The sequence below is a fragment of the Gorilla gorilla genome, chromosome 4 (assembly GCF_029281585.2).
Source record: "Gorilla gorilla gorilla isolate KB3781 chromosome 4, NHGRI_mGorGor1-v2.1_pri, whole genome shotgun sequence".
In the NCBI taxonomy this organism is placed as follows: domain Eukaryota; kingdom Metazoa; phylum Chordata; class Mammalia; order Primates; family Hominidae; genus Gorilla; species Gorilla gorilla.
In genome coordinates this window covers 172,781,359-172,809,030 of record NC_073228.2, presented here as the reverse complement: position 1 = coordinate 172,809,030, position 27,672 = coordinate 172,781,359, and the positions used below count along the sequence as shown (strand labels likewise).

Sequence of the window (27,672 nt, the reverse complement as noted above, 5' to 3'; positions counted from 1 at the left end):
AGTGGCTAATTCTTCCCTGTTCTACTCCACACTACCCCCTTTGTAGACCAGCCTTAAACAGCTCCTTTGTGAACATTCTTCTGCTGTGAGTATAGGAAGGCTTTGTTTGCTCTCACACTGGGTCAATTTGCTGGTTGCACCGTGGAGATCTGAAGGTGCAATATGTGTGCTGTGGTTGAGTGACATACAGAAGATGGGACTCTTAAGTAAGATCACCTGGTATGAGCCCTGCCTATATCCCCTACTGATTGTGTGATCTTAGGCAAGACACCAGATTTCACTGTGCCTCAGTTTCCTTATGGAAAAATAGGCATAATAATAGCTCCTAACTTCATAGGCTTGTTGTAAGCATTATAGGAGACAAGACATGCAAAATAGAATGCCAGGGCTGGGCGCAGTGGCTCATGTCTGTAATCCCAGCATTTTGGGAGGCCAAGGCGGGTGGATCACTTAAGGTCAGGAGTTCAAGACCAGCCTGGCCAACATGCTGAAACCCCGTTTCTAGAAAAATACAAACATTAACTGGGCATGATTGGCGGGTGCATGTAATCCCAGATACTCAGGAGGCTGAGGCGGGAGAATCACTTGAACCTGGGAGGTGGAGGTTGCAGTGAGCTGAGATCACGTCATTGCACTCCAGCCTGGGTGACAGAGCAAGACTCTGTCTCAAAAAAAAAAAAAAAAAAAAAGTAGAATGCCAGACACTGGTACATGTTAGTAGCATTAGATATTATTATTCTGTTTGTCACCACTTTGACCAGCGAATGGCAAAGCTGTTAGCCTTGGAGGTAAGATGGGATTTATGTGGGTGTGAAAACAGATAATTTGGTTGGGAGTAACAGGGGATTGAGATGGACAGATAACTAAATTCTGGGATGGTACCTTTCGCCTTTATGGGGTATGAGCAAGTTCCAGGTAGGAAAAGTGTGGAAAATAAATGTATAGGACAATGTCAACCTTAGGGCTGCTTTTCTGCAGGATTCCAGAGGATGCCTTTGATTCTCAGTAAACCCCAGAAAGCCCTGAGAGAGGCTCTTCACCAGCTCCAGCAGCAGAGGCTCCTCCCCTATCCCAGCACTGGGGTTCCATTCACCTTCTTTTTCTTTAGGGGCATGACTCTTACCAAGGGGTTGTGGAGTCTTCCGAGGAGCCACCCAGCTGTCCCACTCCAGGGCCTCTAGGACAAGGGTGTCTGCAGACAGCCTGGTAAAGTCTTTTTCTTCTCCACCATCTCCTCCTACAGCCACACAATGAGCCAGTCAGGGGCAAGGTTGCAACCGGAACCCTGGCTCCCGACGTCTTGTCTGCATCCCTCATACCCATCCTGGGCATCCTGCAATTCCCACTGACTCTAGAAGCCCTCGGTCAGCTGCTGTGAGAAACTGACATTCTGTAAATTCTGTGTTTTGCCTTTGTTTTATTTGTATTATGTTATAACATCAAGAGAAACCCAAGGGCTTTCCCCAGAATGGGGAAAAAGCGGGATGATTTTGATCACGTGGCTCTACCATTTACTCAGTGGGGAAGAGAAGGTGGCCCCTGACCAGGAACAAGGTGATAGATTTCTATGCCTGTCTTCACTTTGTGTCTTGTTTCTTTTCTGCCTATCATCATTTAGTCAGGAGTTTTTTTTTTTTCCCCTGCGTACTTAGAAAGTATATGAGAAAACAGAAACTCTTTCCATAAATCTTGTTAGGAGAGAGAAGAATCCTGTAGTCACTTAGGATGGAAAATCCTTCTAAGACAAAAGGGCCTTCAGAGCAGGCTGTGGGAGCACATTGAGCCCACAGAGAGAGGTTGACCCCCCTGGGGGATTTTGTCTGGCCTTTCACTTCCTAATACTTTGTTGGCCACATCTGTGTAGTGGGTCTCCATCTGTCCTGCCTGCTTCTGAGAGATGACAGAGGGAGTCTCTGAAAAAGCCAGGCGTCAGATCCTGTAGGCGGGGTGCCATGGGCATGGCCTGGACAAGTGAAGCCTGACATGTGGGTGCTCTCCTCCAGACCCGGAGCCCCCCTGAGAGTGTAGAGCCCTGACTCTCACAGCAGCCTGTCAGCAGCGCCTCGAGCACCTGGCTGTTCTGCGCTTGGCTGACATCTCGGGATTCCTCAGTCTCTTAGGAGGAGAGGAAATGTGTGTTTTCAGTTTGGGAAGGAAGACACACCTCTAAATGTCAGACCTGAGGCTTCAGATAAGCCCATAGGATATTTTCATTTGGGGACTGAAAAGAGCCGACCCAAACACCTACGTACTGAGGCCCATGAAACTCACACTCCCAGAGAGGTTCAGGGGTAAATCTTGCGCCGCGTCACCCTTTCCAATGAAGAGACGGCTTTGAAGCTCGCGCCTCGCTCTGGGCTCATTGTTCTGCGTGTAAAGGGCCTTTGCTAACACCCACTGGCATTTTCTAGTACAAGGGAACACTGTGTCAACCTACATGAAAACGGAAATGCTAATGCTCCTGGGATTTGAGACCACAGTGCCCCCTCCATGTTCAGTAATCCTGGAGGCAGCGACTGGAAAGTACACTCCATGCAGCACAGATTCATTTAGAGCAATGTCTTTCAGACTCTGTCCCTTGGAACCCTGAGGTTCCACAGAACACATCAGGGACTGGGGCAGGGGGACAGATGGCCGCTGGAAATGGGTGCCCTCCAGGCCTGAGCAGGACCCCAGGCCTTCCTTTCCAACCTGACCAGAGAACTTTTGCTTCCATTTTTATGCTGTGGTTCTGCACGCAACTCCATTCAACAGAAGGTTCCCCTGCTTTTAAAAAGAGTTTGAAGACCTTGGCCGAGGTAGAGGCTCTATTCAATCTATAATTCTATTTACAAGACAAAAATAAATAATTATAAATCCAGCTTAATTAGCCCTCGCATAAAGTAAAAGTAAACCTCAGCAGAATTCTACAGGATTCGGTCATCATAATTCTTTCTCCTCCTTCAGATGTAGTTGAGGGTCCTTGCGTCTGTCATTAAGCTCCTCACTCCCCATTCATAAGGCTGCCTTGTACTTTGTGAAGGATTTCCACACACTGCTTGGCTGGGGGTGTGAGCAATCTCAAAAAACCTTCACCAGCCCGTATGAAGTGTCTGACTAAAACGCAGGAGGTCATTCTCTTTTCTGCCAGGGGCAGCTTCTCAAACACAGAAGGGTGGCTCAGGAGAGGGGGTGGGGCAGGGGCCAAGTCCAATGGCAAAGGCAATGGCTTTGGGCCAAAGGGTAAAAATGCTTGTTTTCAGGAAAATTAGAAAAATTTGCCTGAGGCAGGTCCCACTTACACACTGAGTTCTTATATGGGCCCTTTTATATTGCTGTTTACTTTGCTTTTTAAATTAAAAAATCAGTGCCTGCCAGTCAGGGGGCCTCTCCAGCCCTGAAAGAGTCTGCCATTGCCCCCACCCCAGCTCCCCACCCCAGGCTCCTGGGTCAGAGACTGATGAGAATTGGGCGTCAAGAGGGAAATGTGTGGGTTAGAGGCGAACGTGGAGTCTGGGCTGTTTTTCTGTATGGTAATGGACAAGCCAGGGTGGCCATTCTCAGACAGGCAGTTTCTCCTCTCCAGTCTCTGGGGTAGGCCTTTGAAAACAATTGCCAGCTAGAATGGCTGAAAGAATTTTCCTGGGGATCCTGAGCAAAACCTCTGAGAGAAGGGGGAGGCTTTCCCTCGTCCTCCCTGATAGATCCCCAGGGCACTGCATTCCCCAGGCTGGCATTTCCCCACTCCTGCCTACAGGTTTGCTGCTAGGGGTGGTGGGGGCAGTGGGGAGGCCAACATGGGAAGCCACTGTTTGTGATGCCTGTGACCCAGCCCAGCTTCTAGAGGGCTGTGGCCCACACAGCACCTGGGGCTCCCGTGTCCCCTCCCAAGCCTGGGGCTGTAGGCTCTCCACCTGCTTCCCAGCCAGGCAGGTGACTGCCCCATGCTGGTGAGAGCTGAGGCCTTGGAGCGATTCAGACTCTATTCCTACCACTTCCTCCTTTGGAGGCCTCTGAGCCTCAGTGTTCTTAGCTCAAAAATGGGATTACAACTACAATTTGCTTGATAAGGTTTTTGGAAGGACAAAAAAAGAGACAATCTTTATGAAACCCCCCAGTTCAGAGTCCTTGGCACATCATAACCACTCCCCAAAACATTAGCTATTATGAGTTACTACAGTTAGATATTCTTGATGGGAAGCAAGTGCTTCTAGTATAGTATCTAATAAGAGCACCTCCCAGCGGTGCCAGTTGCTAGCTGTGTGATGTCAGACAAATTCCTTTACCTTTCTGACCTTCACTTTCCCCCTTCACAGAATGAAGATGACCATTCCATCCCACAAGGTGACAGTGGCCCAGTGAAAGCAGCAAATGCAAACAAGTGCTTAGTGCAGGGTCTGGCACTTGGCAAACAGGCAATAAATGATAGCTGCTGTTACTCGTGGCAGCTCTCGTGTGGCATTCTCCAAGGACAACATAATGTTATTGGGTTTTGTTTTTCTCTAAGACCTCCCTGGAGCGTGTTCTTGCAGACTGACCCAGCAGTCAGCTGAGGGACATTACTAACCCACAAGAGGGACAGGACCTGCCCGAGGTCCCTGTACCTGCACACAACTCCATTCGACAGAAGGTTCCCCTGCTTTTAAAAAGAGTTTGAAGACCTCTGGCTGATGTAGAGGCTCTATTCAACCTATAATTCTATTTACAGGACAAAAATAAATAACCTGTCTGGGTCCCCTTCACTCTCCCTTTAGAATGATGCTGTTTTGACACTGGGCTGGGGCAGGGAGATAATTGTTTTAAATTTTTTTATTCTCATCAACTTTGAGAGAATGCTTTTAAGGCTGTGAGGTGGTCATGAAACGTAGAGTGAGAGGTGAAGCCCGCCATGTGAAAGTGAAATAGAATTGAGAAGATCTCACGGGATCTGAATCACTTCAAACAAACAAATGTTTAGCATTCAAACAAAGGCTTTCTGTAAAGGTTTTAGAGCTGGGGCTGGAGTTTCTTACCCTGTCCCACCCTCACCCTTCTCTGTGACTCTCTCCTTTGTTGACTGGGGATGCAGGGAAGAGAGGAGAGATTGTGGGAAGAGAAGGTGGCTCGTGGCTATGCTTTGCAAGGCTGCAATTGCCAAGGGTGCAAGATGGACATCCTGATGGACCCTGATGTAGAAATCTTGCCTCAGTTGGACTGTAGTGAGTTCATTAGACAATCCCATCCTCTCTCACATCTTTAGGGGAATGGAGCTAGGAATCTGCCAGCTTGGCCTGAGAAGAGAGCCCTGTCCTGAACCCACATAAATAGCAGGATAGGCGGCCATGGAACTTTTATGGCTGAACATGGACTTTCTTGTTTACTCAGCTTAACCTCTTGACTATAATGTGCCAGCTACATATTTATTCACAGAACTGTTAGAGATAAAAGGGACCTCAGGGGACATTCAACCTGGCCCCTTCACTTTGCAGAAAACAGAAATGAAACTTCAGATGGGTGAATAACTTGTTCAGGTCCCATCCTGGTTTCTGGCATCATTGGGATGAAAATCCAGATCTCTGAGCTGATTTTCTACGTTTCTTGTTCATTCTCTCTGATCTTCTCGTTTTAGGGTGGCTATGGGAACAGTGACTACCAATTACTTTCCTGGGTCTTTGCCCTGCTTTGCACTAGTTTGTGCCTGCATTTTCCATTCTGGTGGATGTTGGTTACCACTCAGATTTGCCTCACTCTTTTAGGATACAACTAGTTCGCGCTTTAGAACTTTCAGAATTACATTAGATGCAGAGATGTTAGCTGGAACTTGTCACCTCACATTCTCCCTCTGCTCGGGCTCTCCTCCTTACCCCAAGGAGCGAGACAAGTGTGGCAAATCCCACCTGAAAGTTTGCTGCAAGTCTCCTGCTGTGTTTTCAGCAAATTCATTTCAGGTGGCTATGCCTAAGTTTGCAGCTCATCTTTTATTTTGTAGAAGAATCACTTGGGTGGTTCCTTCCTCCATAGGTGCTTTCCTTCCCTGTCAAGTTTGTTTTGGAAACCAACTTTTTAAACTTTTTGTTACTAATAAGAATTTTGTTTTGTGGGAATTCCTAACCGAAAACAAAAGATCATTTCTTAAGGATGTATGCTTACCATATTCCGTCATGTATGGATTTGCCTGCTTTTCATGTCTTTGCAAAAGAGGCATTCTTTCTATTCTGTTCTGCAAGGCTCCTGTATTTGGTGTAGCTTTCTAATAAAATACTTGAATTCAGTTGTGTGTCTCTGAGGCAAATTAATTTAGTGCCATGGTTGAGACTGAAGATGTAAATGTCCAATAACATTGAGAGCAGGAGTTTGCTTTAGCAGGATTTGTTAATGAAAGTACATCCAGAAACTTTCACTTTCTGCAGTGAACAGTGAGGACAAATGCTGGCCTGGCTGAGATGGGGAGAGTGGTGTGCCAAGGAGATCCCAGGAGAGAGATGCTGATTCTTTTCTCTGGAGGCAAAACGCAGGAAGGCTTTCGAGGCTCAATTCTAGTGCTGCCTGCCCCTGGAGGGGGGTCTCCTAGTTGATTCTCCTCCAGTGTGCCAAAGTGAGATCTGTGAAGATTTTCCATCCAGGTGAAATTTAAATCCCACCCATTCACCCTTTTATATAATGTATGCATGTTAATTGCATCCCTAAGTATTTGGTTGGAAGTTTGCTTTAAGTTAGATCTCCCAGTCTTCCTGAGTTCTGCCCTGTTTTGCTATTTCCCAGAAGCTCTTTTGAGGGAACGTCCAGGAAGCCACACACCCTCCTTCTGTACCCTGCGGCTCCAAGTTGTCGGGAGCCCTTGGAAAGAGCTGAGAGTTAGACTCAAGGATCTGGGTCCTTCCCTGCCAGCCCAGCCATGTGACCTGGGCAAGACCATTCTACTCTCCCCATCATGCGGGATCTGAGTGTTGTCTGTGTTCCCTTCCAAATATAAAATTATGGAATTGTAGGACTTTGGGAAATTGCGTGTCCACAATTTCTTTTTCCATGGGAAAAAAAGGGAAACCATATCTATGGAGTTACAGTGGAGATGTAGCAGAGATGCCCTAGAGTGAGCAACCATCTGTGTTTGCCTAGCACTTCCAGGACACAGGGCTTCCCGTTTTAAAACCCGGAAAGTCTCAGACAAAATGGTCACCATAGGTGCACATATGGTCCATTCACCAGACTCCCTGACACCTTAATACAGGAGCAGGATGGCGAAGCCCAGCCTAGGGAGGTTTCTAAACCCCGCAGGCTTTCTGATGGAGTCTGGCTGAAAGAAAGGGGGAGACAGGTGCCAGCCACATTCCCTAGAAGAGAACACCTTAATGTGCAGTTGACTTGTTTGATCTGCTTCAGCTGTGCCACAGTGGTCCCATGTGTACAGGTAGTGCACTCACAGAAAATGGAACCAGGGGCCTATGAGGATATTCAGTCCCCCCACCTACCTAACACCGAAAAAGAAGTCATCTATATATTCCATAAGAAATCATTTCGTTCTTTCCCGTTCTGGAAATAAAAGCTTCCTCCATAATGGGTAGGCTGCCACCTTGTGGCCATGAGTGGGAATGTGGGAAAGTACAGGTAACCACAGAGGACTAAATGCCTCTGGGTTTAAATCAATTCGGTTCCTATAGGGTACGAGGCAGTGAGCTAGATGCTTGTGTGGCTAAGACTATCATTATGTTACCGAGGGTAGAGTTTTGCTGTGTGCATGTGATAAATACGCTTAGCAGTTTGCATGTAGTATCTCCTATAGTGTGCTTAACAGCCCTGACAGGCAGGAATCATCACCATTTTACAGATGAGGAAACTGACACTCAGAGGTTAAGTACATTTTTAAGGTGACACAGCAAAGAGCTAGGATTTGAAACCAGGATTGGCTGGCCCTAAAGCTCATGGTCTGGACCACTAGGCTATACTGCTAGAGAGATTAGCGTGAATAGAAAAATAGGACCACATAGATAGTCTGGGTGGGAGAAATAGGTCATTGTGAATATGTGGGAAAGATTAACTTGGTGAACATAAAGGAAGAATGCAAAGCAGGGAGTGACTCTGACATCAAAAGCAGTGGAATCCAGAGTAAAGAGGGAGAGAGAACTAGAGTTGTCAGGATTCCAGGTTAAGGGGAAGGTGGGATTTGAAGTAGCTGTTGCAGGATGGATAGGAATCAGATCAACAGAGGGAGCTACAGCTTAGTGACCATTAATAAGCTGGCCAAGTCCGTGTTTGATAAATATTAGCCTTTTTTTTTTTTTGAGATGGAATCTCGCTCTGTTGCCCAGGCTGGAGTGCAGTGGCATGATCTCAGCTCACTGCAACCTCTGCCTCCCGGGTTCAAGCGATTCTCCTGCCTGCCTCAGCCTCCTGAGTACCTGGGATTAAAGGTGCGTGCCACCACGCCCGGCTAAATATTAGCCTTTGTAAACAATGTGTATATCATGAGTTAAACCCACACTAAAGGCTTTTTATATATGTATCTCATTAATGTGCAAAGGCCCTGCAAGGTCTTTGTTGTTATGACCCCCATTTTATAGGTGAGGAATCTAAGCAGTAGAGAGGTGGTCACTCACCCATGGTCACATTCTTAATAAAGGAGTCACAATGTGAACCCACGTCCTTCTGACTCCAAGCCTGTGCTAAAACTGCTACTGGTGGAGAAAAATCCCACTAGCACAGGCAGGGAGGGCCATGCTCACAGCATGCCTGGATGGTCCAGGTCATGCAAGTTATGATAAAGGAGAGAGCGTGCAGGGGTGGGATGGACGAGGACACTGAGAATGGAGATGGGGGCCTGGATGCTGATGTTTTCGCTGATAAATATGTTGAAGCCTCTCCCTGCAGCTACCAAAGTACCAATGTGAGCTGAAGAGCATCACGGTACCCAAAGGGAGAGGAGGGCTATGGAGGCCATGTAAGAAGGGCCCCACCGTCCAAATATTTCCTTTCCCTTATCCACACCACTGGGAAGTGCGGTGCATGGCTCCTTCACTAACTGACCGATCTCAAGTGGGTTAATTCTCCTCTTTTGGCCTCCGTTTCATCATCTATCATATAGGGATCATGATTTTTGCCCTACGTCATGAAATTTGCCTACTTAGCATCTAGCACTGTCAGGGAATTGTGAGAACCAGACGTAAGAAAAGACATGAAAGAACTGAAAAGTACGAGGTATATTACCTATTCTGATTTTGTAAACTGAATGCATATGCCTTTTGAGAAGACTGTGTCAGCCCCTTATAGAAGGCATTTCTTCGTGAGGCTGGACGTTTCATTTGAAAAGCCTTACTACATGGTGAAGTGCCTTTCAGTCACAAGGTTTTAGGGAAAGCAAACCCAAGTTTAAAAAGAGATGATTGACTTATGGGTCTGAAAAGCTTGGGAGTGGGGCACTCCCAGGCATGATTTAACCAGGGGTTCAAATACAACCACCACACTCTGTCTCTGTATCTCTCTTCCTACCTCCCCCATCATCCCTCCTTTCCTTGTTTTTTCTGCATTGGCTCCATTTGCAGAGAGGAGCCCTCTCCTCACTGTAGCGAGATGGCCACCACAGCTGCAAACCTCACAGCCTCCCAGTTCAAGGTGAGTCTTTGTCCCTGCATTCCTGTGAGCGCATCTGCTCCCATTGGCTACAGCATGGTCACGGGACAGAGAATGAGAAATGCTAATTGCCTTAGCCCAGACCACATGCTGCGCCCACCGTGCATAGGAACTGAAATTAGGGAGGAGTGGACCTGCAAATAAAAATGAGGGCTGTTGCAGTAAAACACAGGGAAAGAAGTGCTGGGAAGGCAAGCAGTCAACCACTCGGTTGTTTCCATGCACCATGATTGCTTTTCTCCTTGCTTTGTCATCACCAGGACACAGACTCCCCTTGCCGGAAGCAAAGCCTTTGCATCTGGTTTGCTCCACAGCAGTTCACAGATTGCTGAAGCCCAATCTCATATGACGATCCAAGATCTTAGGAAGTCCAGAAAAATGGGCAGGATAACCTTGGAAGCCAAGATGGCATATTCGTGGCTCAGTTCAGATGGTACGAGGAACTAGGTCCTGACTCCTGGGCTAGTTGTGGAAAAAGTTCAAGTGATCTTTAGGTTCAGTTTAATTCCCCACCCAGGAATTGAACTCTTCCTGCAAGGTGCAGAGCCCAGGGTGGCCATGGAAGGAACTCTGAACATCCCTGATCTTAGAGAATTCATGTCTAGTAGAGAACACAGTTGGGGGTCAAGTAATTGTCATTCTAAGAAATGGCCTGAAAATTTTAGATGACTCCCTTACCGGTTTCTTGTTGCTTTCCTCTTAGCATTTCTCTCCTGTGTGTGATATTTCTGGATCATTACTTCTCAAAGTTTATTATTATAATCACCTGGATGCTTGAAAGTGCAGAAATAGAGGTCTTACTTCAGACCTCCTGATTCAGAATGGGAGGTGCAGAGAGCAGCAATCCGGTGTTTAACAAGCAGCCTGGGTTGATAAGGCCACGAAAGTTTGGGATGTTGCTCTGTGATGTATCCATTTTTCCTGTAACTCACAGTTTATTAACACTTAACTGATAATCAGCCTTATATTCCATTTGTTTGCCTCTAAATTCTGAAAGTAGCCCATTAAAGCATAGAAAACAGTGTAAAAGGGGCCCTTCCCCTTGGAAAAGTAGGGCACAAGTGGTTTTCAGAGTTACCCTGACATTTTCACAGCAAGAGGTCATTAGGCCCCATGCAGCCTCACCTTGATATTTCAATGGGGCTGGAAAAAGCTTTCCCCTGTTGTTGGTCTTATACAGACAGCTTGGAGGCCCTTAACTTCACAATGATCAGAGGCGATAATGGTTAAAAGACAAAGTGAGCCGAGAGAGAGGGTATTGACAGGAAGCATGCCAGGTGACTTAATTGAATTTGGGCGATTCAGATGGGGTAGCTGGTTCTCATTTAGGAAATGCAGATTGAATAACCAGTTCTCTTGTTAAAGAGGGCGATGCAATTTGAGGAGCTCTGCATCAGGCACCGACAGGCCCAGCCAGTCCCCGCATTGAGTTCTTGCCCCTACCCATGCTCACCAGCACTTTAATTCACTTGAGATTTGCTTTTCCTTCCTCCCTTGAAAATTTCTAAAGTTCTATCATTATTTTTAATTTTATGGTACTCAGTTTCAAAATCAAGTAATATTCTAGTTTGTTACAAGTACATTTTATAGTATTTATATTAATACTTATTTTATCCATTATTTTTCCATTAAAAAAAATATATATATATATTTTGAGACAGGGTTTCTCTCTGTCACCCAGGCTGGAATCCAGTGGCATGATCATAGCTCACTGCAGCCTCAACCTCCTGGGCTCAAGCAGTCCTCCCACCTCAGCCTCCCAAAGTGATGGTATTACAGGCGTGAGCCAGGCCTCTTTTTTCTTTTCTAGCCTCCTTTTAAGATAGTAATGATGTCTTAATGTCATTTTAACCTAAGACTCAAATTTGGGGAGTTTGGTTCTTTTGAGAAAGGAAAAATTTGCTGTGATTTCTCTGCTCATATCATACCTCCAAAAACCTTTTGGAAATAGATTATACTGTTTTAAATAGGTACATAATTATAACAGCTAATGTTTACTGTGCTCCGAGCACTGTTCTAAATACTTTATAATTTAATTTTTATTTACCATAATACCAGGAGTTAGGCTCCCCCATTTTGCAGATGAGGAAATTGAGGCACAGAGCAAGTTATGTGATTTTGCTCGGGGCTCACAGCTTAGAACAGAGCAAAGAATGAACATCAGCCTCTGCCCTTCTCCACCACTGTGTGCTACCACCCCAAAAGAATCTTAGCTGCGGAGAAACCAGACATCAAAGTCCCACTGAGGATTTGTGATATTTCTGATGAAGAAGATATTTTCTCCCATCCTAGGGGAAGGGATTGCAGGGCTTAGGTGAAGAAAACTGTAGCACTAACCTGCTACTGATTTATGTGAAAAGATAAATTGGCACCAGACAGGGAAATCCCTGGCTTTAGGTGATCTTGGGGAGTTTACCTGGGGGATAAAGCTTGTGAGATCTCTACAAAGTGAGATGCATTTTATTGTATAGAGAGTGATGTTTTGATCCCTAAGTTTTCTGGAGCCAGTAGATATCAGGAAATCTGACTTAGCCTTTTGACGTTCAAATCCATCTTGAATGAGAATGGCAATGTGGCTTGAGACAGGAGCATCAATTCATCCAGGTCTTCAGGTCAGCAGTATGACCCCTTCTTGCCTTTCAGTTTTAACTATTCCATGACTTCAATAACATGGAAAAATGCATGATTATTCTTTCTCAAAAGAAACTAAAAAAGTTTCAGTGAAATTACAAGGCAACAAGGGACCATGGGGATAATGATTGTGTTTGAAATAAGGTCTCAAAGCCAGTACAACAGGAGTCCCTCGGCATAAAATAAAAAGATTATACTCCAGAAATATCTCAATCCATTAACCCTCCATCAGTTTAGTCCAAAGAGATTCTTACAAGGCCCTGATGATCCTTCGAAGCACCACTCAGCTAGAGTTTTAGTTCAGAGACAAGGCTGTACCCCAAATGTCAGCTCTAGTACACTCTTGATTGTCTTAATCAATAAAAACTTTGTGAGGACTAAGCCCGTGAGTCACAGGCCCAAACCTACTTAGTGCTTCTCCAATTATCTGTGGAGATGGATTTTTTTCTTAAAAGACTGCAACCTATAGACTCATACATTTGTAAAATACTATAAAAATAACTTACTAGAAAAATGAAATAAAGATATTGTTTTAGTCTGTTTTCTATTGCTTATAACAAAATACCTGAAGTTGGTTAATTTGTGAGACATTAAATGTATTTCCTTCAGTTCTGGAGGCTGGGAAGTCCAAGGTCAAGGGGGTGCATCTGGTGAGAACCTTCTTGCTGTTCAAGACTCTCTGAAGGGTCCTTAGGTGGCACAGGGTATCACATGGAGAGAGAGCTGAGTGTGCTAGCTCAAGTCTCTCTTCGTCTTCTTATAAAGCCACCATTCCCACTCCTATGATAACCTGTTAATGTATTAATCCATGAATCATCTCTCAAAGGCCCCATCTCTCCATACTGCCACATTGGGAATTTCAACATGAGTTGTGGACAGGACAAATATTCAAACCATAGCAGATATACAGAATAGAAGCACAAATATTTAATTATTAGATTACACAGGCATAAAATTACATTTCAAAAAATATCAGAATGCACATAATTAGAAGAAAGGAAAGAATTACAAATCTGTGCGTGTGGGTCATGGAAAGTGTGGTGGTTAATATCATGTATAGGTGGTTAATATCATGTATAGGTGGTTAATATCATGTACACAAATGCAGCAACGTCACATTGTTATCATCATTTTTAGATACTCTCAACTTCAGTGTTTATGTCTTCAGGGACCGGTAATCAACAGTTCACGGACTGGCAACGATCACCTAAGAGTTAATGGGACTCCATTCTTAGCCTTCAGTGCCCTTAAACATCCAGGCTCCTAGAAGTTTCTTGGGAAACCAGATGTCTTTGATACAATAAGCCAAGACTCTAAGAATAATGTGCTTTACATTAATTCAAACCATTTATCAGAGGAATATGAGAGCAGATGCTGTATTTTAGAATTCAGACATGGAGTTATTGATCAAAGAAGAAATTAAGACTTATGGTTATTATAGTAAAGGGCAGGAGGGATGGGGGCAGCAGTGCTTGGAGTCCTGGATAACCCATTCAGCTCTATCTACAATAATGAAAGTCAGGGAGTGTTGGCAGGATCAGTGTCTGCTGATTAGGTCTACTCTAGGCTCCTCTGGTGAGGATTTGTTTTATTTTGATGGGCGTAAGGGAGGGTCTGCGCGTGGAACCTCCACCACATGCATTGGTGCTACTGCTTAGGAGGAGGGAGTGATCCTCCTGCCTCAGTCCTTGAGGCCCCCAAGCCTCATTGCAATCCCGGGAATCTGTCATTTTCACCTGTCTGTTCAGATCCAATTCCCACCCTCTTTGTCCCCTACCCCCATTTACCAAAATCTGAACTGTTGCATAGTCAATCCCTATTGGCATGCACCCCACAATGAGCCAAATGCATATTAATGAATAAACTGACGCGTGGTCCAAATTACATGCTACATAAATTGTAGCAACTTTGCTTGTGTCTAATATCAGCATTGCGCACATAATGACAAAATCATACATTGAGATAGTTTCTAAATAGCGCCTTGCATGTGAATGTTGAATATTTTCAATGCTTTTATTCTTATTTAAAAAAATATCTTTTTGGGAAAAATATAAATTAGCAAAAAGAAGAAATTCATCTAAGTCAGTACTTGTATAGAACTAAATCATTCTTTTCCATAGCTTCATAGTATTCCATTGTATAGATTTACCAAAATGATGGTAACCATTGCTTTTGATGGACATTTGGTTACATATTCAAATTTTTTTCACTTTACATCATAAACATTTTCCCACATCACTAAATATTCTTCTACCCTAGTGTCTTTAATGACTGAATACTTGCATGGTATTCTATTGTATGGATATAATGCTAAATTCAATCAGTACCATATAATTACTTTTCTCCCAAACGTCTGCTGTTATCAATAGTGTTACTGCTGATACCGTTGTAAATCTATCTTTGTCTGCCTTCATAAGTATTTCTTGGGTTAAGTTCTTAGCCTTGTAGCCCTGGATCAAAGGGCATGCAATGTTCTGGGGCCTTCCTGAAGCCTTGCCGTATTGCCCAAGTTGAAAGATCATGTGGAAGGTGGAAAGAGCTTGAAGTGTGGAGAAAGGCAGGCCTTGATCCTAATCTTTGCTCTGCCACTTACCAAGCTGGGTGACCTTTGCCAAAAACTGATATTCTCTGAGCCTCAATTTCCTTGTATAGCAAAAGGATGAAAGTAAAAGCATTTACTTCGTAGGACGGTTTTGGGACTCAGATAAAATCATGCATTTTGAGCCTTCTGTGGGAAGCAGCCTTCCCCTTGGTCATTTTGGAATGGTGTACAAGCAAGGATGCATTTTTAATTCAGTCTGCCTTCTCCATCAACTTTTACACGCATCTCAGAACCTGGGCACCACTCCATAGAACATTTTAGCCAGGGAGGAGAGGGCGTGGGGGCTGGAATTTCAAAGGCATGTAGGACTGGTCTAGCTCTCTTATAATGTGAACAAAATTTCCACAAACAAATTGTTACTAGATAAAAAGCGTTTGGGATTGGAGGCTTTTGAGGGCTGTGTCCCCTGCTCTAAAGTGTGGGGCCTCGGAGTTGTGTGTTTTTGCTGCTTGGTGAACAGGATGACAATGTCTGGTTCTGAAATCCCAGGAGCTGAGGGAAGCCCCTGTTTGAACAGTTCCTGTTCGCCCAGTTCCTGTTCTCCCAGAGTTTTTTGTGAAGTGAGCCTAGGAGCTAAGAAGAGAGAGAGAAATGAGGTCTGCTGATCCCCAGCAAAACTACATGCACCTCCGTTTCATCTGTTTTGGTTGAAAACTTACAAAGGTTAAAATAGAGAAAACCTTCAGGGCAGGCAAGCTATATGTGGTTAGCTTTGTGTGGGAACCTGAGTCCTGGAGACTGCCCTGACTTTTGCAGCAGGCACATTTGTATGTTTGGATTTGCCAGAAGGGATAAATCACACAAACAGAGCACCTTGGGAATCCTTCAGGGAGTCCTGTTTGGCCCCAGCCCCCTTCTGTTAAACACACACCCCATTCTCCAGGCTGTGGAGAGTGGTTCACACACTGCCCTTGTCTGAAGAGCTTTCTCTGGAAAACTCATTCTTGGAGAGAACTTTCTTTGTGTAATAGTTCAGCCTTTTAGACTAAACAGACGAGAAAATGGTGAAGTACAGAAAAAAAGGAGTTCCTCCTGGTAAACAGGGGAAGAGTTGCTTTGGGTTTGGTATCCTCTGCCTCTCTGATTGTTGCATACCATGTTCACAGTGGTACCCCAGCCAAGACAGATACTGAGAAACAGATCCTCTTTTCCACTATGTCTTGTTTTCTCATTGCTTGGATGGTGTTGCAAGCCTGTCTGGCCTCCAAGTGCACATCTTGTCCTCTTCGGGCCCCAACACAGGCATGTGATATTTAGCCTGCAGAGCAGCATTCATTTAAAATCAAAACTTTGAAGGTTGATCTGGTTTGAGAACAACCCCGAAGCATGAGATTCTTTGACATGTGGGCCCCTTGGGGCTGTGCGGAAAGAGGAGAGTCAAGTTTTCCCAGGATGAGCCTGGAGTGAGGTTGAAGGATAGTCTCCTCATTTATGGGCCTGGCTCTGAAACCAAAGCAAGGACAATTGCCCCAACCTCCATCCCCATCCTACCTCCAGTCGGGCTGGTCTGCAGTGCACACATCCTGCTTTTATTACAGGGTGCATTTCGCTTACAGACCCTTCCATCCCTGCCACCCCACCCCCACCCACACCCCCCTGAAATGAGCTCCCCATTCCATTAAGGTGGATGACAGCACCCGCCCAGGGTAAGCTTCCAATGGAGGAGGGAGAGAATGTTGGACCAGCAATTTCGGAAGACAGTTAAAAGATTAGATAGTAAATTTACTTAACAGAGACTAATCACCTGGGACTGGGTTTCATATCCTGTTTTGAAATAATGTATTTTCTTTTGTGCTCTGGTCTGAATCTGTCATCCCTCCTCTAATAATGAGAGGCAGTGGATTTTTAATCTTTGACCTTCTTCCATATAATCTAATCACAGTGGTTTTCTGATCCTTCTCTCCTTATGTGGTGAAGTTCTGGAAAGAAAAAGAACTCATTTCTCAGGCATTGCTGGGCTATTCTCCATTGCTATAAGGGGCTGAGTTGACAGGTAGAATCAGGTTCTGCCTGTTAGATGTTCACCTCTAGGCCCTTAAAATCAAAGAGTGGAGCAGGAGAAAGAAAAGAAAGGAAAGCCCAAGGCTCTTGGGTCTGAATCAGATGAATGAAGGGTGGCAATTGGAAACTACAATAAAACATTCACAACATCTGTTTCATACCAGTGCAGCGTAGAGAGCTGTGAGTCACAAAATGGGAGCAGTCATAGGTGAGGCAATTTCTGAGTGTAATAGCACTAGGAATGAGACCTTAGGTAATCCTCCAATTGTCTGCACATGGAAACTTCTATGCACTTAGCAGCTTTATCTTCACTTTCAAACTGGGAGGTCCTGGGTGTCTCTCCTTCCTCTTGGGTTTGGCTCATAGACGGGATGCCTGGGGTGCCTGACCCTAGGCAACCCCTCCTGAAGTCTTCCCTCTGTGTGGGATTGTCAGATGAGGTGTCTCTTCAGACTCCTTGACTTTGGGAGTTGCCCCAACAGGAGTCCTGCAGGCTAGGAGGTTGGATTCAGTTCTAACTAGAAATGGGAGCGAGAGGACAGAGGAATGCCTTCACTTCACCTCCTGCCCGTCTCCCTATTGATGTAATTGTTGCTTGATTGGCAGAAGAGGTGTAGACAAGATCTGTAGCCCCTCCCTCTTCACCTTTTCCATCTCTGAGGGCTCAGAGACACTTTAGATGCAGCCATGTCTTTTGGCTGCTTAGCCAGAGTTCTCTAAGTTGAAAGCAACAAAACACACTCAAATTTAGTTAACTTAAAAAAAAAAAAGCATTTATTGAAAGACTATGGGTGGGGCATCTAGAATCAAAGGGAAGGTTGAAAAACAAGGCTTGCAGATCATCTTCAGAAGGTATTGAGAGCAGCAATTGCTCAACAGTCAGACCCAGGCATCAGCGCTAGTGAACAGATGCCACTTACCCTCGGTCTTTTGTGCCCTTTGTCTGTAATTCAAATGTCATGGAGGGAGAACCTCACTGACCCAGCTTGGGTCATGCATTTGGTCAGAGCAAGGTAGGGCATCTGGATTGATAGTCCTACCAGATTGTACCCAGGGAAAGGAAGTTCCTCAAAAGGTAATAGGAGGATGTGCTTTTACCCAAAGAAGATGAAGACAATGGTAGGTTAGCCATAAGGCCAGCACATTTCTGCCAAACATCCACAAATCCGTGTCTCACTGGAGTCTGACCTTGCTGAGTAGGTCTTGCGATGGGGCAGGCAGAGCAATCCAAAAGGGATGGCAGGAGAAACTGATGGTGCTCTCTTCTCTTGCCTCCTTCCCTTCACACTGTGCCACTGTCGTTACCACTCCTACACCCGTCCCCCCATCATTATCAGAATGGGCAGATTGACTCCCAGAAGTTAAACTTTTGAGTTGAGGTTATTTCATTTCTTATGAATCTCCCAGGTTCTAATCGTCACTTGTCTTCATTAACTCCCCTCCTGGGCCCCTTTGTTCCCCACTGAGGACCTCCCCCAACCCCTCCCCCAAATTCACAGCTGAGATAAATAATTCAGAGGTAAAATAAATGTCCGGCCCCCACCCCAGCTCTGTGTAATTACCTCCCTGGTGTGTGTTGGCTTCGCCCTTATGGGAAATGTGAGAAGGGAAACGGGTCCTTTTAGCCTGTGAATGGTGCTTTATTATTTTGATGCATGAATGCAGAAGGAATAAGAGACAAAATAAAGTTAATAATACATTGCAGTGTAGATAATTCATCACTTAAATCAATAGGAACTGCAGGTCACTGAACTGGAACTGGTGTTACTGTGATCCAAACATGGAATTAATAATTGAAACTACACTGATCTGTCTTCCCGGAATGGGAAGACAGACAACCCCAGGGATAGATGCACACAGCACAGGAGGAACAAGGCAATAGAGATAGACAGATGATTCATTTAATTCCTGCAGCTGTCACATACAGTAAATATGAAAATCTGCTTTCTATCTGGAATCAGCTTCATTTGGGAGTGAGGCTAGTTGAATTATACTCTCAGCTCTGTGTTTATTTTTTTCATTTATTGCAGGAATTTTAAATGATGGTTAGCATGGAATGCTATGTTCTCTGAGGTTGAAAAGGCTCTCTAGCAACAACTAGGCAGTGGTATGCATAGCATCTGTGGCCCCATTAGCTCCTACACACCCACCTGAAAATTGTGGGTACTCAGTTTCCCAGGAAGTTTGGCTCTGCAGCCACATTGAGAACGATTGAATCAGTGACCTGTAGTTTGCAAAAGAGTGTATCAGAAGAGTCAAGAAAGTGGACTCAGGGAGCTCCCCAGTGGAACAACCTTGGGCAAGTTACATAGTCTCTCTGAGCCTCAGTTTCCCTCCCTATAAAAGTAGGTAATGACAGCACCTACCTCATAAGAGTGCTTGAGGGCGGAGTGAGATCATGAATGAAAGCATTGAGAATCACAGCTGGCTCCTGGTATCCAGCGGTGCCTGCATTACTCTCAGAGGTCATGGAGCTACTGGGCCAGGGTAAGGGTGAAGTTGGTGGTTTATGGAGAGAGATTTAGTGTTGTTTAAAATCGACACTCCCTGCTTTGGCTTTTACAGGGATAGAGTTGATTGTCGAAGTTAATCTCTGTACTGCTCCCTTCCTCTTGCAGGAGATGGGGTGGGAGTGAGATCAGGGCACCCGCCCGTAGCTCTGGATGCATGGCAAAAGTAGTAACTCCATTTGGAGGTAGGGATTGGGCACAGTTAAATTGTTCTGCCTAATGAAATGGAAGGAGGTGGAGTGAGGAACAGGTTTCTAGAGGACTTCTTGGGAGGGAAGCAAAGGGGAAAATCCAGGGAAGAATGTAAGAAACAGAATCCTACAGAAAAAAGTGGCTGAATTTTTTTAGAACAAAGATGCTTAAAATTTATTTTTAAATCTCCTTCCTTCTATACAACCTTCACATGAGCCTGCATCCTGTGGGTGTGTGCCTGTGTGTCAGTGTGGGTGTCTGTGTAGGTATATAGATACGTGCCCATGTGTGGCTGTGTCTGTGCAGATGTCTCTGTGTAGGTGTGTCTATGTGGATGTCTGTGTGTGGGGGTGTCTGTGTGTGGGGGTGTGATGTTCACAAATGAAGGAAAAGGGGTTGGATTTCCTGGCTGGACTGACATGGTCCAGAACAGGACAGCATACGTGAGACTGGCCCTGATGATGTATGAACTGATGTATTTCAGCAGAAGTAGGATTTCAGAAGCAGAGTTCACTAGGAAAAGCCCCAGTCCTTGCCCTACCACATGCTCTGGAGAGCCCGGTGGCTGCAGGGCTTCCTGGGCAGGTGAGGTGAGTCTTGCATCCACTTTACTTGCTCCTCCACCTACACCTGTGTAGGCTGTGGAGGGACTGGCTGGGGACATCATCTGCCAGGTATAGGAAGGCACTATGTCCAGGAAGTCCCTTTCTACATTCAGCTGCATTTTTGCTCAGTAGGGGGGTCTGTGTGCCCCTTGTGGTAACTTTTCTACCTGCCTGGAGCACCAGTCTGAGGATGCTGTGGTTATGTGTGGTCGATCTTGGGAGCGAGAATGGTGATAGACCAGCCCCCTGAGCTTAGGGAGGAAGTCCAGCAAATGAACAGGGTTTCTAGAAGGACCACTTGCAGTCCTTTCCCCATTCTCCGGGGTGTGCTAATATGTGGAAGGCCAGGGCTACCTCCTCTGGGGATTTCCTGAACCCCCTGCAGCAGTTGGGATCAGATGCATGGGAGTTAGACAGTCAGGGTATTTTGGAGGAGAGGTTGGCATGGCTGAGAGCTTTTCGGCAGAGGACCTGGGGCAGAGTTGGTGGGTGACAGCCCCTCCCTAAAGAGAGAAGTGACCATATTCTGAACTGGTGTCTTTAAAGGGCCACCCCTCCTCTTCTCTCAAGATGATTCCAGAGCCCAAAAGCCTCTTCTAAGAGGAAAAGTTCTACGGATCTTAGAACTTTTGGAAGGAATACAATAGTCTATTAAATGCAGGCCTTTGGATCTAAAGCCACAGTGATATGAAAATCTGTGCAGTCAAATGTACCCTTGAAAACCCCTTCAGTCACCCTTAAATCTCTAGAAACTGGTCTCTTCAAAATTCAGAAGCCAAACAGGAACTTACTTTTTAAAAGTCTGTTTTCTTCTGGGATCTGGCCTTTCCTGGAGTGGTAGAGGCCAAGATCTAGTTTGAACTGGAAAGATAATGGGGTCAACAAAGAATGTTTACCTTCTTGCTGAGCAATATAGTTGAGTTTCATGAGTCAGATGCCCTTAGTGATGTGACTTCAGTAGAGTGTGAAGCAGGAGAAGGCAGTGAACCAAGAGGCAAGAGAACTTACTGGGTGGTCCAACAACTCTGCAAAGTAGTTGTGTGACCTTGAACAAGACGCTGCACCTCTCTGGATATAATTTTTCAAACTTCAGAACAAACTCTGAAAATATTTAGATGGGTAGGTAGATAGGTAGGTGGAGAGAGAGATGCCAGCTTTTTAAGAAATGTGTAATTTAGTGTTCCAAACAACACGAGAATGAGACGCTTTTATAATTATGGTTTTCTAGTTACCCGTATTTTTCATGAGAGCTCCATTAGCAAGGAATCCAACTTTTCCCCCTTGACATTGTTGAATTGCATTATAAATGTCCAGAATTTATATACAAAGTGTTAAGCATATCCCATTTCAGGATTGAAATTAGCTAATATTTAAGATGTCTTCCTTGTCAATTAAGAACAATTCTTCCTAACAGTGAGGTAGGCATGGCGTGAGTCCTGATTAGTGGTTGCTCAGGGCTGGGTAGGAGGAACAGGGTATAGGAGTTTGTGGCTAAGGGATATGGGGCTTCTTTTTGAAGTAATGAAAACTGTCTAATATTGATGACAGTGATGGTTGCACACATCTGTGTATATACTAAAACCACTGAATTCTGTCCTTTAAATGGATGAATTACAAGCTGTGTAAATTTTATCTCAATAATGCAGTTTAAAATTTTTCAGTGAAGGCCAGGCATGGTGGCTCATGCCTGTAATCCTAGCACTTTGGAGGCTGAGGCAGGTGAATCACCTGAGATCGGAGTTCAAGACCAGCCTGGCCAACATGGCAAAACCCCGTCTCAACTAAAAATAGAAAAATGAGCTGGGTGTGGCAGTGAGCACCTGTAATCCCAGCTACTCAGGAGGCTGAGGTAGGAGAATCGCTTGAACCCGGGAGGCGGAGGTTGCAGTGAGCCGAGATAGCACCACTGCACTCCAGCCTGGGCAAAAAGAGTGAAACTCTGTCTCCAAAATAATAATAATTAAATAAAAATTTTCAATGAAAAAGGGAAAAAAAGTTATTTCTAGATGGGTTTGCTTCTGTGCATGGGTCAGAAGCCAGCAGTTAGAAAACTGTAGTTATATTCATGGCCGTCATGGAAACAAGGCATGGGGGACTTGTCTTTGTCCCATTATTGCCTTTGGGCTCTTCAAGGACAAGCTGGAGCTTAACATCCTGAAGCTGGAAAGAATTTCAGAGGTCATCTAAGGAAAGACTGTGCCAGCTACTCTCAGCATTTTGCTTAGCCAAACACTTCATCTCTGCTTTTACCAGGAACTTACACCTAAAGAGGAGAAGAATCCATGTGGGGGATATCTGTGGCACGGCCTGGGGGGACGGAAGGACTGGGGAAAGAATGCATTTGACCTGCGAACAGAAGGAGAGAGTAGAGTGACAACAGCTGCCTTGAAGTGTGGATGAAATGTTACATGCTTCTCACACCCAATGTGAGGCAACAAGCAAACTCTGAGTTAAAACAGGCAAAGACAGGTATGAGTCTAGAGAAGACAGCAAGAGGAAGGAAGGAAAGGAATCTGACAGGCATGGAACCTTCATCAGGATTTCATTCCACACTGAGTGCTTGCCAGTGGCCATCGCGTGTCATCCCTGCCTCGGCCCTACCTCAAAGGTAATATGCCATTTTCACAGATAAGAAAACCAAGGCTCAGAGGTGTGATGTAACTTTTCAGAGCCACTCAGTTGACAAGTAGGGAAACTGAGATTCAAGCATAAGGTCTAGGGAGTCCTCACCAAGGTGGCCCTAAAGCAATCCTAGGAAAAGGGTCTGCCATAATCCACCCAGTTGTTCCAGCCAAAAACCTAAGACTCTTTCTTTTCTGATTTCTCTCTTCCCTGACACACACACACACACACACACACGTTGTCCTGCAGCCAGCCATCAACAAGCCAGGTTGAATCCAACTCCTTACCTGATTCCTCAAGGTCATGCTTCTACCTGGCTTCACCTACCCTGCCCAACCTCATCCTGCACCATTCTCTGCCTGGTGCTTCCTCTTTCCCCAATCCACTGGGAGGACAACTGTGCTTGCTCTGCCTCTGCCTGGATGCCTCTCCAGGTCTTCTCACTGGAGCCCTCCCCTTCAGGTCTCAGCTCAAGAGTCATCACCTCCCCAGAGGGACCTTCCTCGCAGCCCTGTCTAATATGGCCTCCTCCAAATACTTCCCATCACCATGACTACGTAACAACTTTTTTACAGAAATTATTTTTTGCAGTTTATCTACATGTAGTCTTATGTGTTCCCTATCTCCCTAACTATAACCTAAGTCCATTGAACTCTCTCGCTCCCCGAGGTAGCCTCAGAACCTAGAAGGTAGCCCTGGAACCTAGAAGGTGGTAGCTCCAGAGCCTTGCTCATGGAATATGCTCAAGGGCGGGAGGGTGAGAGAGAAGGTGGAAAGGTTTTCCCTCAGAGGAAAGAGAATCAAAGCAGACATTTCTATGGAGCAGAGGGCTCTGGGATGCTCTGGTTTTCGGCTTACTTGCTGTGGACATCTGCATATCTTTCTTATGCATTTGTTTCTACAAATATTTATTGAATGTTTTTTATTAAAAACAAAATCCACTTCTCAATGATTGAAGACAGATATCCTGGGACTCAGGAAATATGTATGCTAAAGTTTACGTTTGACCATGAGGTGCAGTTATATGAAGTCTGTTTCGGGATTGAGAGTGGGAAGGGGCAGATCAACTAGGAAAAGAAAAAAATCAGATGTATTTCAGTTTATACTAGGTACAACCATGTAGAAAGACAGCGAAATGAAGGAAATGATTCCTGCAATGGGGTACAGTGGAACCTCTGGTCCCTGCATGGTGCAGTGGAAGCTCCCACCACCTGGCCATGTTGTCCTCAGACTAGATCCACCCAACCTCTCACATGTGTAATGCAGGCATAAAGCATGAAAACCACGTGTCCACAGTTGGGACAACTGGTCTGTCACAGTGATCTCAGGTGATTCATGCATGGTGACGCTGAAGGTGATGATAATAGGGCAATGGTCACTAGATGGTGCACACTTGAAATATGCTAATAGCATACTTTCCTTGCATACATCTCATTTAGCCTCATTTGTACAATTTCTCCACACACATACACTCCACAAGATGGGAAACTTGCCTTCTTTACTATGAATCACCAACATCTAGAGTAACATCTGGCCTGTGGATGATGTTTAGGAATGAATTGTTGGGCAGGTGGATAAAGAAGATGGGTCCACCAGCATGCAAGCTCTTCATGGAGGGGACTTGTCTGATTTACCACCACAAAGCTGATGCCTGCAAAATGCCTGGCATAAAATAAGTCCTCCATAAATATTTGCTGAATAAATGACTCTCCATTTCACAGATAAAGAAACTGAGGTCCAAAGATATTACATACCCTGCCCAAGGTAACATAGCCAGGAAGTGATGAAATGGTGATGATCTGGGCTCTTTATAGTAAGAAAAAGAGGATCTTTCTGGTTTCAGGGTGGGAATAGGAAACTACATAGAATAGGGCAGGGGCAGGAGTGAGTTTGAGATACCCCACAACAAATGCCATAACTTGCTATGACAGCTGTAATCAATATAATCTGTGGCCATAAAGCAGCCCAGTGCTGGACTCCTGCACAAATCTGCCTCGGGACTGTCATACACTGTTTTAGTTCAGAGGAGCTGTTTGTTTTTTGTTTTTTTTTTTTATTTGAGACAGAGTTTCACTTTTGTCGCCCAGGCTGGAGTGCAGTGGCGCTATCTCAGCTCACTGCAACCTCCGCCTGCGGGGTTCAAGCAATTATCTTGCCCCAGCCTCCCGCGTAGCTGGGACTACAGGCATGTGCCACTACACTTGGCTATTTTTGTATTTTTAGTAGAGATGGGGTTTCACCATGTTGGCCAGGCTGGTCTTGATCTCCTGACTTCAGGTGATCCGCCTGCCTCAGCCTCCCAAAGTGCTAGGATTACAGGTGTGAGCCACCACACCTGGCCTTGTCTTTGCTGTTTTTTCTTTGTTTGTTTGTTCGTTTAGACAGAGTCTCTCTCTGTTGCCCAGGCTGGAGTGCAGTGGCACGATCTCAGCTCACTGCAAACTCCGCCTCCTGGGTTCACACTATTCTCCTGCCTCAGCCTCCCGAATAGCTGGGACTACAGGCGCCTGCCACCACACCCGGCTAATTTTTTGTATTTTCAGTAGAGAAGGGGTTTCACCGTGTTAGCCAAGATGGTCTCGATCTCCTGACCTCATGATCCACCCACCTCGGCCTCCCAAAGTGCTGGCGTTACAGGCGGGAGCCACTGCGCCCAGCCTTGTCTTTGCTTCTTAAAGGATGATGAGGAAGAAATTAGCTAAGCTTGCTGTTAATGAATCTTCCATCCCCATGAGAATGTTAGTTTTGAGAGCCCCAAAGTGAACCTGAGCCAAGTGTTCCCTTCCCGCTCTCCAGGAGCTGGGGCTGCTATAGGGGAAGAAAGCAAGTTCATGGAAACTGCACCTGTCACCAACAAATTCAGGGTGTCTCGTTCCCATTTATCAAGCTGTCAGCTCCTAACCTGTCAGAAAACCATCTAGATGTGTTTGAGTTTATCCGCCAGATTGAGCGGAGCATCCCCATCCGGTTGCTTTTCTTGTTGATAGCTTTATGGCTGTTTTCAGGATGACCTGCAAGGGAGGGATTCTCTTCCTGCTGCTCTTTCCCTCAACAGGAGAAAAACAAAAACAAAGCCCTGCAATTTGGGGTAATGTAGATGTCAACAACAGAACCGCCTATGGCCAAGGATTGCACAGGTTAGCTCTGTCTATTTTCGTCCAGTTAAACGCTGACTCCCGGGCAGTAGGCAGCTCGAAGTACAACATGTCAACTGAGGAGAAAATTAAAGCCAAAAACCTCTGCATAATTTATTCATCACAACCTAAAATTGACTCCCTGCTTGTCTGCATTCAGGTTGAGGCTCATTTAACTGCCTCCACTGTGTCTGTTTAAAGAGAAAATAGAGGAATCGGCTCAGTGGGGTAAGATAAACCAAACACAAAAACGCCCAACAGTTCTTTCATTTTACTCCTCACATGACTTTGTTCCTCTCTGCTGGTTAAGATGAGAATGACTCTACATCAAAATGATTAATTATTATTATTACTTCAAGTTTGGTGTATCTTGCGGGGGAAAATAATCTGGAATTTTTTCTGAGCAAAACTCCTCCAGACCAAGTTGGAGGAAACTGCACCTATCACCAACAAATAGGCTTTGCCCTATTCGTAGACTCCACCTGGGTTTCCTTCTGCTTCTGAAATCATCAGTGCACAGTAGACATTTTCAACATTTTATAGATGAAGATCAGAGAGGTACAGTAACTTGCTCAAGGTCACACAGCTAGAAAGAGTCAGAGCTAAGACAGACCTAAGTCTGTCTGAGTCAAAACCTTTAAATTTTCCTGAGTTTCATGTAGATCATGCTCAGTAGGGCAAAGACCTACAGAGGTGTGTAGCCAAGACAGTGTGAAGTTAGGAGATGAATTTGGTAAACAAGAGAGGATACTCTTAGCTTCAGAAGACCGGTTTTGGTTGACAGGTGGGGTGGGAGGCAGATTGCTACTGGATGAGCATGTTAAGTTTTGTGTCATGTCTCCCCAGTGAGATTTTAAGCTCCTTGAAGACAGGTGCTTTCAAAGGGTATACACAGGTTCATAGGAGGATTCCCTTTGTAATGAACCCAACAGGGCCAGATACAAAGACACCTTCCAAAGTTGGCAGTGAGACTGCTGACAAGGATGGCAGTGAAGAGTGGTGTCTGCCAAGGTGACAACAGGGATGGGATTCCTCTCTCTGCTGCTGTCCAAGTGTGAAGTCTGGAGCTCCTATGCCTGCCATATTTGGGAAGAGAATGAGCTTGAATTCCAGGGTAACAGGGAGAGGCAATGAGAAGATTTACACGTTGTGTTGGGAGACCCAAGAAGAGTAATGATTAAGCAAGGGCATGGGGGGAGAGGGGGGTGCTAAGCTTGCTGATAAGGATGGTGCTGAGCAGTTTCCTTAGCCTTGCTGACCCGGGAAAGCAGAGGGGGAGATGACTGGAGAGAAGGAATGGCATAGTTAATGGGAGGGGAGAGATAAATCATTCTTAATCTTTATGTTCAGGGAGGAGAATGGTGAGGAATCTTAAAAACCCACTCTCCTTTCCAAGGCCTGGGGAGAGCCATGAGGAAGGAATTTGAACGTCTGCCAGAGCAGGTGAGCAAAGCTTGGGAAGAGAATCTGGTGCAGGCACGGAAGTGCTAGCAGGAGGTACGAGAGTGTCTGAAATCTCTACTGGAGAGTGCAGACATCATCTTTTCTGCCAGTCTTGCATGGTGGGAAGTAGAGTGGGAACCCGAGGCTTTATTCTTCCTGCAGATGAAGGCTGACCACACCAGATATTGTGATTGTAGAGGGACAGGTGCAATGAAAGGAATGAAAAATCCCTCAAAGATTTGAGATGGCAGTGCCAGAGGAATGCAAGGCAGCTTAGAAAAATTATGACGCAAGTGTTATATATTTACTGTAGAGAAGTTACATGAGACAGAGAAGCCAAAAAAGAAAAA

At 45.3% G+C, this 27,672-nt stretch overlaps 1 protein-coding gene and 1 long non-coding RNA gene across 2 annotated transcripts in view; both read left to right on the top strand.

The window, feature by feature from the left end:
* Nucleotides 1–27,672, top strand: part of SLIT3 (slit guidance ligand 3) — a 636,316-nt gene that overhangs the window by 305,691 nt on the left and 302,953 nt on the right. The gene's annotated exons all lie outside the window — the stretch shown is intronic.
* LOC134758610 (uncharacterized) overlaps nucleotides 1–27,672 on the top strand; it is a 46,717-nt gene extending 19,045 nt beyond the window's left edge. The window contains exon 2 of the long non-coding RNA XR_010133987.1: nucleotides 1,109–27,672. This is a non-coding gene — a long non-coding RNA (uncharacterized lncRNA). The remainder of the gene's footprint in view (nucleotides 1–1,108) is intronic.